The sequence below is a fragment of the Bos mutus genome, chromosome 11 (assembly GCF_027580195.1).
Source record: "Bos mutus isolate GX-2022 chromosome 11, NWIPB_WYAK_1.1, whole genome shotgun sequence".
Lineage (NCBI taxonomy): Eukaryota > Metazoa > Chordata > Mammalia > Artiodactyla > Bovidae > Bos > Bos mutus.
The window spans coordinates 32,132,511-32,146,519 of NC_091627.1; the positions used below are offsets into that span (position 1 = coordinate 32,132,511).

At 36.6% G+C, this 14,009-nt stretch overlaps 1 protein-coding gene across 10 annotated transcripts in view; it reads left to right on the forward strand.

Moving 5' to 3' along the window:
• NCOA1 (nuclear receptor coactivator 1) overlaps positions 1-14,009 on the forward strand; it is a 219,117-nt gene that overhangs the window by 41,585 nt on the left and 163,523 nt on the right. For 7 of the 10 annotated variants that reach the window (XM_070379206.1, XM_070379211.1, XM_070379204.1 and 4 more), the window contains exon 2: positions 12,840-12,984. The gene's annotated coding sequence lies outside the window, so the exon portion shown is untranslated. The remainder of the gene's footprint in view (positions 1-12,839; positions 12,985-14,009) is intronic. The other 3 variants (XM_070379208.1, XM_070379205.1, XM_070379210.1) reach the window with 2 other exon arrangements.

Here is a 14,009-nt window from a genome sequence, read left to right on the forward strand (position 1 = left end):
TTTTATAATTAAAGTTTTATTGGAGCGTAGCTATGCCTGTTTATTCCCATGTTCTCTATAGCTCCTTTCTTGCTGCAGGACAGAGTTAAGCCCACAAAGCCTAAAATATTTAATGTCTGACCCTTTACAGAAAAAGTTTGCCAACCTCTGGGTTAATCTCAGTTTAGTTCAGTCACTCAGTTGTGTCTGACTCTTTGCAACCCCATGGATTACAGCACGCCAGGCTTCCCTGTCCATCACTATCTCCCAGAACTTGCTCAAACTCATCCAGTTGGTGATGCCATCCAATCATCCATCCAACCATCTCATCCTCTGTCGTTCCCTTCTCCTCCTGCCTTCAATCTTGCCCAGCATCAAGGTCTTTGCCAGTGGGTCAGTTCTTTGCATCAGGTGGCCAAACTATCGGAGTTTCAACTTAAGTATCAGTCCTTCCAGTGAATATTGAGGACAGATTTCCTTTAGGATTGACTGGTTTGATCTTCTCGAAGTCCAGGGGACTCTCAAGAGTCTTCTCCAACACCACAGTTCAAAAGCATCAATTCTTCAGCACTCAGCTTTCTTTATAGTCCAACTCTCAAATCCATACATGACTACTGGAAATACCATACCTTTGACTAGATGGACTTTTGTTAGCAAAGTAATGTCTCTGTTTTTTAATATGCTATCTAGGTGGGTCATAGCTTTTCTTCCAAGGAGCAAGCGTCTTTTAATTTTTTGGCTGCAGTTACTATCTGCAGTGATTTTGGAGCCCAAGAAAATAAAGTCTATCACTGTTTCCATTGTTTCCCCATCTATTTGCCGTGAAGTGATGAGACCAAATGTCATGATCTTCGTTTTCTGAATGTTGAGTTTTAAGCCAGTTTTTTCACTCTCCTCTTTCACTTTCATCAAGAGACTCTTTAGTTCCTCTTTGCTTTCTGCCATAAGGGTGGCGTGTCATCTGTGTATGTGAGGTTATTGATATTTCTCCTGGCAATCTTGAGTCCAGTTTGAGCTTCATCCAGCCTGGCATTTCAAATGATGTAAATTAATATATAAATTAAAGTAAAATAAATTAAAAATTAAAAAATTAAAATAAAATAAAAAATATATAAATATAAAATTTAATATATATTAAAAAAATAAAATATAAATAAAATGCATATAAATTAAAGAAACAGGGTGACAATATACATCCTTGATGTACTCCTTTCCCAGTTTGGAACCAGTCTGTTGTTCCATGTCCAGTTCTAACTGTTACTTCTTGACCTGCATATAGATTTCTCAGGGTTTCTCACTAGGTTCCCTGGGTTAACCTAGTGTCCCCCAAATTTTCTCCTATGTTTTCCTTTAGGAATTTTATAGTTTTATATTTTAAATGTTTAAGTCTATTAATTTTTATATAAGATATGAGGTGTGGGTTGAGGTTTTTTTTCCTTCCCCATATGGATTGTCATTTGTTCTAGCATTAGTTGCTACAAAGACAGTTCTTCTTCCATTGAATTACCCTGGTACTTTTGTTGAAGATCAAATCAATTGACTGTTAATATGTAGATCTGTTTCTGGACATCTCTTCTGTTCCACTGATCTGTGTGCTTATCCTTATGTCAGAATTACAATATCCTGATGACTTTAGCTTTATATAAAGTATTGAAGGACTTCCCTGGCAGTCCAATGGTTAAGACTGTGCTCCCACTGCAGGGGGCGTGGCTTCCATCCCTGGTCTGGAAACTAAGCACTCATAGGGTGCAGAGTGGTGCCCCTTCCTCCCCTCTCCTCCCCCAGCGCAGACTGAGAATAAAGAGACCTTAATTAAAAAATAAAAAGTACTGAAATTAGGTTGTATAAAATTTCCAATAATGTTCTTTTTTAGAATTATTTTTAGTGTTATAGGTTCTGTGCATTTTCATATAAATTTTAGAATCAGCTAACCAGTTTTTACGAAAAAAGCTAGGTGGGGTTTTAATTGGGATTTATGTTAAATCTATATACTAGTTTGAGGAGAATTGATACCTTCATGTTGATTAATCTGATTTTTTAAAACAGTATACCTTTATTTATTGAGGTCTTTGATTTCTCACTTGGTGTTTTGTATTTTTGAGCACAGGACTTTTCTGTTTGTTTTGTTATATTTATCTTAAATCTTTCTTTTTTGATGCCAGTATAATTGCTACTGTTTGGTTAATTTATTTCTAATTAATTGCTGCCATATAGAAATACAGTTGAATTTTGTATGTTGACTTTGTATCCTGACGTTTTGCTGGATTCAAAGCAAATTTAGTTTTAGTAGTAGATTCATTGGGATTTTCTGTATAGACTGTAGCACTTGTGGAAAAAAAAGATAGTTTTGTCTTCTTTTTTTTTCCACACCTCTGTGCTTTTATTTCATTTTCTTACATTATTGGACTGACAGTACAGTGTATTGCTGAATAGGAGTTATGAGAGCAGATGTTCTTGCCTTGTGCCTGATCTTAGAGGGGAAGCATTTAGCCTTTTATGATTATGTATGGCATTAGCTGTAGATTTGTTGTAAATTCATGTCTTAGGCTGAGGACATTCCCTTCTGTTCCTAGTTTTCTGAGTTTTGAATCATGAATGGTTGTGGGGTTTCCTAAATTTTTTTTAGATGATTGCTTATATTGATATGTTGGATTACATTGATTCATTTTTTTTTTCTATATTGAACTAATATTGTATTCTTGGTATTAATGTTATTTGGTCATTATATATATTCCTTTCTGTATATTGCTAGATTCATTTTTCTAATATTCGGTTAAGATATTTTGTGTTATACTGTCCTTATAAAATGAATTGGGAAATGTTTACTCTTATTTCTGGAAAATTTATGTAATATTATTATGATTTCTTCCTTAGATGTTGGTAGAATTTACCAAGGAAGCCATTTGTCATGGACCTCTCTTCATGGAAAGATTTTAAATGATGAATTAAATTGTCTTAATACTTATTAAGAGTTATGTTATTTAATTTATTGAGTAAACTTGGTAGTTTGTCTTTCAAACTTTCAAGGAATTGGTACCAAGGAATTGGTACATTTTAACAAAATGCAGGTCAGGAAGCAACAGTTAGAACTGGACATGGAACAACAGACTGGTTCCAAATAGGAAAAGGAGTTCGTCAAGGCTGTATATTGTCACCCTGTTTATTTAACTTATATGCAGAGTACATCATGAGAAATTCTGGACTGGAAGAAACACAAGCTGGAATCAAGATTGCTGGAAGAAATATCAATAACCTCAGATATGTAGATGACACCACCCTTATGGCACAAAGTGAAGAGGAACTCAAAAGCCTCTTGATGAAAGTGAAAGTAGAGAGTTAAAAAGTTGGCTTAAAGCTCAACATTCAGAAAACGAAGATCATGGCATCTGGTCCCACCACTTCATGGGAAATAGATGGGGAAACAGTGTCAGACGTTATTTTTCTGGGCTCCCAAATCACTACAGATGGTGACTGCAGCCATGAAATGAAAAGACGCTTACTCCTTGGAAGGAAAGTTATGACCAACCTAGATAGCATATTCAAAAGCAGAGACATTACTTTGCCAACAAAGGTCCGTCTAGTCAAGGCTATGGTTTTTCCAGTGGTCATGTATGGATGTGAGAGTTGGACTGTGAAGAAGGCTGAGCGCTGAAGAATTGATGCTTTTGAACTGCGGTGTTGGAGAAGACTCTTGAGAGTCCCTTGGGCTGCAAGGAGATCCAACCAGTCCATTCTGAAGGAGATCAGCCCTGGGATTTCTTTGGAAGGAATGATGCTAAAGCTGAAACTCCAGTACTTTGGCCACCTCATGCGAAGAGTTGACTCATTGGAAAAGAGTCTGATGCTGGGAGGGATTGGGGGCAGGAGGAGAAGGGGACAACAGAGGATGAGATGGATGGATGGCATCACTGACTCGATGGACGTGAGTCTGAGTGAACGCTGGGGGTTGGTGATGGACAGGGAGGCCTGGTGTGCTGCGATTCATGGGGTTGCAAAGAGCGACACAACTGAGCGACTGATCTGATCTGATCTGAATGCCATAAAGTTGTTTGTAATAGTCTCATGTTATTCTTTGAATATCTGTACAGTTTCTAGTGCTGTCCTCTTTTCATTCTTGGTATAGTTAATTTGTGGCTTCTCTCTTTTTCTGGCCGGAAGTTTATTCAGTGTTATTGAAATTTTCAAAGAACTAGATTTCAGTTTCTTAAATTTTTGTGTTGTGTTTTGTTTCAGTTTTGTTTCTTCCTTCTAATTCCTTTGTGTTTATTTTGCTTTTTCTACTTAAGGTGGAGGTTTAGATTATTGAGGCAAAACTTATGTTTTTTAATATAAGCAGTTTATGTTTTATGCTATCAGTTTTTCTCTAAGAACTGCGTTAGTGGTATCCCACAAATTTTGGTATGTTCTGTTTTACTTTTCAATTAAAATTTTTTTCTAATTTCCCTTAATTTTTAATCTTTGAGTTATTTAGAAATATATTGTTTAATCTCTAACCTTTGATAATTCTTAATGTATCTTTCAGTTATTGATTCTAACTTAATTCTGTTTTGGTCAGAAAAAATGCATTATTTATTTTTAATTCTTTTAAATATTTTGACGTTTGTTTTCTGGCTCAGAAAGTGGTCTTTCTTGGTGAATGCTCTATGTAGCCTTGAAAATAATGCATTTTCTGATTTTGTTGTGTATAATGTTCTATAAATGTTCAGTTAGGTCATGTCAGTTGATAGTGTTTTCAGGTCTTCTATATCTTAGTGATTTCCTGTTTTCTTGTTCTTTTAATTAATAGCAGAAGCATATTAATGTCTATAACTGTAATTATGGATTTGTCTCATCTCCTTAGAGTTTTATCATGAATTGATCCTTTATCATTAATGTTCCTCTTTATCATTGGTAATATTCTGTATTCTGAAGTCTGCTTTGTCAGATATTAATGCAGTCATGCTATCTTTTCTTTCCTTTCCAGCCTTTTACTTTTAACCTATGTCTTTGTACAGAAAGTGTCTTGTGGATAGCATATGATTGCATTATGTTTAAAAAATTTGATCTGATAATCTCTACCTTTTAATTGGGTGTTTAGATAATTTCTATTTAAGGTAGTCATTTGGAAAGTTTGGATTTAAACCTTCCATCCTTCTAGTTATTTTCTATTTGAATCCTTTTTATTTTTTCCTCTTTTTATGCCTTCTGTTGAATTAGTCATTTTTCATAGTTTCATTTTGTCTAACTTTCGGCATATTCTATACCTACACACAGGCATATTTTAGTGGTTGCTGTAGGTCATGGTTTCTTCACTTTGGCACTGTTGGTCTTTTTGGTTGGGTAATTCTTTGTTGTTGGGTCATGGCGGAGATATCCTGTGTGCATGCAGCATTTTTAACATTCCTGGTCTCTGTCTACTAGATGACAGTAGCACCCACTTCCTGCCCCAAATTGTGACAACCAGAAATGTTTCTAGACTTTGCTGTATGTCTCTGAGGGGTCCAAACTGCTCCTGGTTGAGAACCACTACTCTCAGGTTTAAAAGGTATATCTTTTAAAAAGATATATAAGTTAAAAATCTTAACTTATCATATTCTTTTTTCCACATTTTTTAATATCACATTTTTTCTTTAAATAATATTATACTACTTCATGTGTCATATAATACCTTATACACAGTATGGTTCAACTTCCTACCTACCAGCTTTATACTTTGTTGTCATAAATTTTATTTCTTTATATGTTATTAACCCTACATTATCATTTTTTACTTTAGTTCATGTGCAACCTTCTAAAATGAGTAAACTATGAAAAAATAGTCTATTTACCTTCTCTTTCCAGTGCTCTTCATTTCCTTTTGGTAGGTCCAGATTTTCACCTGGTAATTTTCACTGCTGCCTAAAGAACTTCCTTTAACATCTCTGGTGTCTGAAGGCAGTGAATTCTCTCATTTTAGTTGTAAAAAATTCTGTCTTCCTTCAATTAAAAAACATTTTTTTTGGTGGTTATAGAACTCTGTGTTCAGCTCTTTTTTTTTTCTTTCAGTACCTAAAAGGTATTATATTCAGTACTGTCTTTTGACTTGTGTAATTTTCTGAAGAAAATTTTAATCTTTGTTGTTTGTGTGTAGTATTTATTTTTTTTCTCTGTCTTTGAGATTTTTATTTTTGTTTTTCTACAGTTGACTATGATATACCCATGTATGTTTGTTTGTGTGTGTGTGCTTTGGTATTTATCTTGATTGGGGTTCTCTGGGATTTTTTGCTCTCTAGTTTGTTGTCTTGGATATTTCTGGGAAAATTCTTGGCCATTATCATATTCATGTATTTCTTATATCTCATTATTTTTGCTTTTTTCTCCTGGGGCTCCAATTAAATGGATGTAATACGTCTTGATACAGTACTACACCTCTTGGATGCCCGAGCTGTGTTTTTCCTTTAGTTTTTCTAAGCTGTAGTTTCACTTTATTATTTCTATTGTGTTTAAGTTCACTGATTCTTTCCTCATCTGTGTTCAGGCTGCTCTTAAGGCTGCCAAAGAAATTTTTCTTCTCTAATGTAAAACAATTTTTTTTGTTGTTTCTAGCTTTTCTATTTTACTTTTTTAAAGTTTTCATCTCACTGTTGAAAATTTCCATCTCTTTATATATGCTGGTCCATCTTTTCTACTAGATCATTTAGCATACTTATTTTAGAATCGTTGATAATTTAAATGAATTGATCAGTCCTGATTCTGCTGATTTCTTTATCTCTTAACAAAGAGTTATTTTTTCTTGCTTTTGTGGATGCCTGATAATTTGTGATTTAATGCTCGTCATCATGTATAGAGAGTAGGAGAGATTGAAGTGATTCTCTCCTGTTGGGTTGTTTGTGTCAGAGATTGAGTCAACCTAATCCTGAAATGAGCTGGGTTTGGAATTTGTGGCCATTTATTACCTTCAGTGAGCTTCAAAATTCTCAAGTGACTGGCTGGTGTTGCCTTGTGTTGTGAATGTGGTGTGTGGTACTACAGAATTTTTCTGTAATGCTATATTACCCCCATCGTTCAACAGTCTTTGCACATCTGTTTGTGGAGAGATTTCATGTTACTTTCTTTCTCCCAGTGATAGATTATTGTTGCTTGTTACCCAGAGCTGTGCTTGTGGGATAGGGCAGGGTTCTCTTCTGTTCTGATCCAAACTCAGTCCTGATCAGGCCTTACAGAACTCAGTGGTAGGACTTTATTAGCTTTCCTGCTTTCTCTTCCCTGGATGGTCAAACACTGTCATGCATTTGTGATTGGTCTTGGGCAGGAATATCCTTTTCCTCCCTTGTAGTAGTACATTTCTATTGTTATTAGTGCAGGATCCCTGACCCAGGACTTTTCCTTCCCCCCTCCCCTACAGTGGCAGACGGTTGTTTTTTTGCCTGTATATTCTCATAGCACCATTGTATCTTTGCCTGTGTCTGAGAGCTTAAAAGTGTTTTCTTCTCCGTGTCTGGATAAGGCATTTGCTTCTGTTTGCTAAAGCAGTGGATTTTTGCCTGGATCCTGGTGTGAGAGAGTTTTCTGTCGTTCCCCCATGTTGGGGACAGGTTGGGGAATCAGGCAAGGCTTCAGACCCGTACTTGTCACCTCATACACACTTGCTTCAATGATGAGGGACTTTCTCTGGTTTCCTGTCCTACCTCTGATCTTTCTTGTGAGAATCTGGTTGAGGCATGAAGAAGAAATTGCAACTGAGTGTAAACTCCCCTTGTGTTTGGGGTTTCCAGCCATTCCTAACTGATATAGTAGTTCATATTTGGTCACTTAGAATTTGTTAAAATCTTAACTGATTTTTTTTCCCTGTATACTTGTATGAGGGCCACTTCTTTTTCTGGGAACCTGCCAAAGGTAAAACAGTTTGTACAGTCTCTCCCTGGAGGAAATTTCCCTCTTTGGAATTGAATTACTTGGTTGCCTTCTGACTTCAATTCTTTATTAGATTCAAGAGAAGTTTTGATTTTATGTATCTGGCTTTTTCTCACACTCTTTTGCGGCTTTCTGCATTCTAAGTGGAAGTAGAACTACTTAGAGTTCTTGACAGAGTTTGCTTTTTCAAACTGCTGCTTATTCTGAACCCCCTTGTTTTCTCTTGCCTTTATTTGTCTCTTGAGCACTTGGTCATTTAGGATTGAACCCAAGGGGCTATTTCTTCCATGAATCTTTCTCTGATCTTACTAAGTAGAATGGAACATTTTTTTTGCTTCTACAGCTGTTTTGATTCTTGTAAAACTATATTTCATTTTTGTAGACCCATTGAAACCCTCATTGAGGTTAGGCAGCTTTCAGAATTTGAGGCTTTTCAACCTGAGAACTGTCCTTCTGCTTTCAAAGTTTATGACTGTTATGGTTGATAGATTTTAGTTAGGACCATAAAGTAAACTTGAGATAAAAAGATAAAGAAATATACAAGAGAACTTATATTTATTAACGGAATAAAATTTTGTGAAATCACATCACATAGTTTCATGTACTGCTTGGTTTGTTCAGTTGTTGCTCTTGAACTAAATTATTTTCAGAAATATGACTTAAATTTATAGAATCTAATTTCTTAAAACTGTGAGCTTAGTTATGCAAGCTAGTGTATGTTCACACAATGAAATATCATGGAAGCATATCCTAACATGGAAAATCTGCAGGATATAATGAGCGAAAAAAGATAATGTGCAAAATTAAATATTTTATGTAAGAAGGCAGGAATAATAAGACTATATTTGCAGTTAAGTGTATTTGCATAAAGAATCACTGGAAGCATATACATATAAGAATGTATAATAAACATTTATTTATACTTTAATAAAAGTGGTGACATATAGTAATCAAGGGCAGCATGAAACCACATGTGGATGATAGAGAAATGAGACTTCTCAAATATGTTTCTTTTTACATCATTTAAATTTTTTGATTTATGTGAATGTGGTATATATTCAGAAAAATTAAAGTTAGTAAACATAACTATGTGAACCTTAAAAGATAACAGGAAGATTTGAAAAATCCATTGGAACTGATAAAAAAATGTTGGCTTGTGAAATAAAAATTGTGTGAGATACTTCTCTTTTTACATAAAGTATATTTTAGAAATGAAAAGGTAAATACAAAGCATGGAGAATTGCAGAGATCATGGTTTTATGAATCTGGCTCTAGATAGATAAATACATAAAAAGGCTGGTTTTCTAACATGATTAGGGAGGTTTTGGGTCTAGACCCAATTAGGATGATCCCTCAAAGTACAAAGGAGCACTGTGTACAGACAGCAACTGTAACAGAAATACACCACTCACAGTGGACTGGGAACCATTTCTTACTCATGAAGCTACTAGGCATCTCCTTGGAAACTGGTAAAATGTATCTAACTGTTGTCAAGAATAGAACATGAGAATACCAAAGAATATTCTTATCACAAATTAAATCATAAAAAGAAACAATAATTACATTACAGAAATGGATAATAGCCTGGAAATCAACCTTGTTGTAGACAAATGAAATGTATAAAAAGAAATTTATAAATCAAAAAGAAGTTTACTTAATTACTTAAAGTTGTTAGGAAAACTGGCAATTTGAAATACAGGTCAGTTTAGAATTAAATCTCTTTCCATTCATCATTTGCAATGTAGTATTCAGAAACAGCCCACAGAAAAGTAAAAACCAGAGTATCTATCTGTTATTGTTGAAGGGGAAGAAATTTCTAAGCAAAGAAATAATAAGAGAGATGAAAAAACGCACTGATGGATAAATCTGGCCACCTGAAAATAGAAACTTTTGTATTAAAAGCCAGCGATAGACTGAGAAAAATGTTAAAAGTAGATGAAAGAAATGGTGTTTTCACAATATAAATAACCTACACACATGGTTAAGGAAGACATAAAACCCCTTTCCCATTCTGCCCCATGTGGGGCTGGAAGAGTGAGAGTTGCACATTTGCCAACAGAGGCAGTGTGGTTATGGAAGAAGGATCTGATTAATGACATGGATGGCATTCAATGTCTGACTAACTTTGAAGACCTTAATGTTATAGCAGGATTAGTCCACATGGTTGTGTGGTTTTCATTAGCAGGTGGTTAAATTGACCCAGGATTAGGAATTTGAGAGTGGTGAAGTGGAAGAAAGAAACTGACATACTTGGTAGACTGATAGCCTGGGTGGTGACAACCCAGATTTTGAGATTGGTGACAACACACAACTGGAGAGATGAGTGTAGGTAGAGTGCGTCTGAGGGCTTGAGTCTGGACCCTCAAGTGGAATGAGAGTGGAATATTCAATGACAAAGACAAGAAGAGGGTAGGACGGCTAGATGGCATGACTCTGAGGGAAGGGTTGGGATTGCTTATGAGTTAGGGTCTGGAAATGTCACTGTGGACAGAGATGATTCCTATGACCTTATTAGTCTTTACTCCCGAGGGTTTGTTTCAAGAGGCGGATTTAGCCTAGTGGCTGAGACTAAGTTCAGTGATAAGGCTGAAGATATAGAGGTCATTTGTTTTACTATGTAAAAGGGGTTTCCAGAGGTCCCTGTGGAGAAGGTTGGAAGGAAGGACCGCAGTTGGGGAAAACATGCAGTGGGTGAGAGAGCAAAGAGAACACTGTGGGCATGAAAACAGGAGCGACGGCAGTCAGTCACAGTAGTTTATGCTTTGAATAGAGCCCAAGAGTGACAGGGATGGGAGCCACAGGTACAAGGAACTAGCAAGATTCCTGAGTTGATCTGTGGTATAAAGATCATTTCTGGAGCTTGATCCACCTTGTCTTTGTGGTCTAAAGGGAGTATTAGTGAAAAGCTTAACCCTGGGTGGTAAAACCTTAAAGCAGTTCAGATCAGTCGCTCAGTCGTGTCTGACTCTTTGCGATCCCATGAATCGCAGCACGCCAGGCCTCCCTGTCCATCACCAACTCCCGGAGTTCACTCAGACTCATGTCCATTGAGTAAGCGATGCCATCCAGCCATCTCATCCTCTGTCATCCCCTTCTCCTCGTGCCCCCAATCCCTCCCAGCATCAGAGTCTTTTTCCAATGAGTCAACTCTTTGCATCAGGTGGCCAAAGTACTGCAGTTTCAGCTTTAGCATCATTCCTTCCAAAGAAATCCCAGGGCTGATCTCCTTCAGAATGGACTGGTTGGATCTCCTTGCAGTCCAAGGGACTGTCAAGAGTCTTCTCCAACACCACAGTTCAAAAGCATCAATTCTTTGGCGCTCAGCTTTCTTCACAGTCCAACTCTCACATCCATACATGACCACTGGAAAAACCATAGCCTTGACTAGACGGACCTTTGTTGGCAAAGTAATGTCTCTGCTTTTGAATATGCTATCTAGGTTGGTCATAACTTTCCTTCCAAGGAGTAAGCGTCTTTTCATTTCATGGCTGCAGTCACCATCTGTAGTGATTTTGGAGCCCAGGAAAATAAAGTCTGACACTGTTTCCGTTGTTTCCCCATCTATTTCCCATGAAGTGATGGGACTGGATGCCATGATCTTCGTTTTCTGAATGTTGAGCTTTAAGCCAACTTTTTCGCTCTCCACTTTCACTTTCATCAAGAGGCTTTTGAGTTCCTCTTCACTTTCTGCCATAAGGGTGGTGTCATCTGCATATCTGAGGTTATTGATATTTCTCCCGGCAATCTTGATTCCAGTTTGTGTTTCTTCCAGTCCAGCGTTTCTCATGATGTACTCTGCATATAAGTTAAATAAACAGGGTGACAATATACAGCCTTGACGAACTCCTTTTCCTATTTGGAACCAGTCTGTTGTTCCATGTCCAGTTCTAACTGTTGCTTCCTGACCTGCATATAGGTTTCTCAAGAGGCAGATCAGGTGGTCTGGTATTCCCATCTCTTTCAGAATTTTCCACAGTTTATTGTGATCCACACAGTCAAGGGCTTTGGCATAGTCAAAAAAGCAGAAATGGATGTTTTTCTGGAACTCTCTTGCTTTTTCCATGATCCAGCGGATGTTGGCAATTTGATCTCTGGTTCCTCTGCCTTTTCTAAAAGCAGCTTGAACATCAGGAAGTTCACGGTTCACATATTGCTGAAGCCTGGCTTGGAGAATTTTGAGCATTACTTTACTAGCGTGTGAGATGAGTGCAGTTGTGCGGTAGTTTGAGCATTCTTTGGCATTGCCTTTCTTTGGGATTGGAATGAAAACTGACCTTTTCCAGTCCTGTGGCCACTGCTGAGTTTTCCAAATTTGCTGGCATATTGAGTGCAGCACTTTCACAGCATCATCTTTCAGGATTTGGAATTTAAGCAGTTAGGCTTTAAATAATGAGAGCTAGTAGGGCTCACTTTTCTCAAGTATTCTCTGATGTCTGCAGAGTCCCACTGTTTGGCGTTAACTTTGAGGTAGAATGGGAAGATACAGCACTACCATTAATTTAGTAAGGTGGGCCATTTGTTACGTTCCCACTGCCAGTGACCTAGGAATGAATGATAGCCATCATATCAGGCACTTCTTTGTCACAGAGGTATCTTCTGCTGGAAATCCTGTTTCTTCCTACTGTTGCATTTTACCTGAAACTGAGTCCTGAGGCCACCGCTGCTGGGGTGACTTCAGCAACTCTGATGAGTGAGTCAGAAGCTTAGGTCCCTTACCTCCTTAAATTATCCATATGAAGCCTAATTTGCGGCATACCTCCTTTGGGTATCTGAACCTTTTTAAAGCCAGTAGCTAATTACCACTGATAACTTTATCTGTTTATTTAATCTTTATTCTTTATTTTCAGTTTTTCATATCTGTGGTAGGGACAAGAATGGGAATTAGAATTTCTTGAAAAACTAAAGCATTTGTGTGAGAATCTTTGTATGCTTATAGGGAAACAATGATGTGTCACTGTATCTAAAATCTAATGTCTTTTCTACTTTAGATCCATCCATACTAATGGGATGTGACTGGAACCGACTCTGATGATAAAAATCACGGACCACCAGACAAGATCAGGCAGTAAGAATTTTTGCTTCCAAATGAAGACACCGACATTTATAACTTCTACTTACTCTAAGGTAGTCAAGGTACAGCTTTACTTTAATTTAACTCCTTGGCAGTCAGTGTGTAATGTTGATTTCTATCTATAAAGATTTTATAAGTTTAAAAATTTCCATGTTAGAATGGTTAGCTTTTAGGGATGCATCCACTCCCCTCTCCACATTCCCCCAAATCTGAGATGAGATTCAGATTTTAAAAGGAGGTAATCCTTATAATTAGAAAAGCATGTCAATTATTAGAAATATACTGAGTGCAGGTTACGACTCAGTATAGAAGAACTGGAATAAAATAAATGCCTAAAGTTTAATTATTATTTTATTTATGTCATGACCCTGTGAGATGAACATTTGAATTCAGCATGTGCTTCCATGATACAAGAGACTTGTCCCTTGGTTTGATTAAGAAACCTCTCTTTCCTATTCTCCTAAACTTACTGTGAAGAGTTTTCTATTCACCAAGAAGTGTCACTTATACTCCCCATAGACTCCCTTTAGGACCTTTGGGATCTGATGGGTTAGTTTCACTTGGATCAGAAAAGCCAGATATATAATTAAAGAGTCAAATGATACTTCCAAATCAGGGGGTGGCTGTCCACTTTAAAGACTACATAAGACAATTGAAAACAATCAAAGGAAACATAGTATCAACGGAAAACACAGTGCTCTCTATTTTTCTAAAATAGGTATGAAATCCAAAGAGGGTACAGTTAGTTTGGTGTTTATTTAAAAATAAAATATTTTCTTGTTAATTGTATGTTTCCAAATAGGCAGGAATTTATGGAAAGATAATTATTTTCAGTGAGAGAGTTGGTTGCTTCTTTGTATTTGCTAGGATATAGAGTAGATGAAAAATCTAAGAAAAATGTATCACTTATTACTTGGATTTTAAATTTCATTTTGTTCTGTTTCGAAAGAAGAACTTATAAAGCAGTAAATTCTAAAATACAAGAATCCATAATAGAACACCTAAGATTGCTTCAGTTAAAATAAATGGATTGCTTTCTAAAAGGGGGTGGTGTAATTGAGCAGTTCTTATCAAAGAAAAATTACCT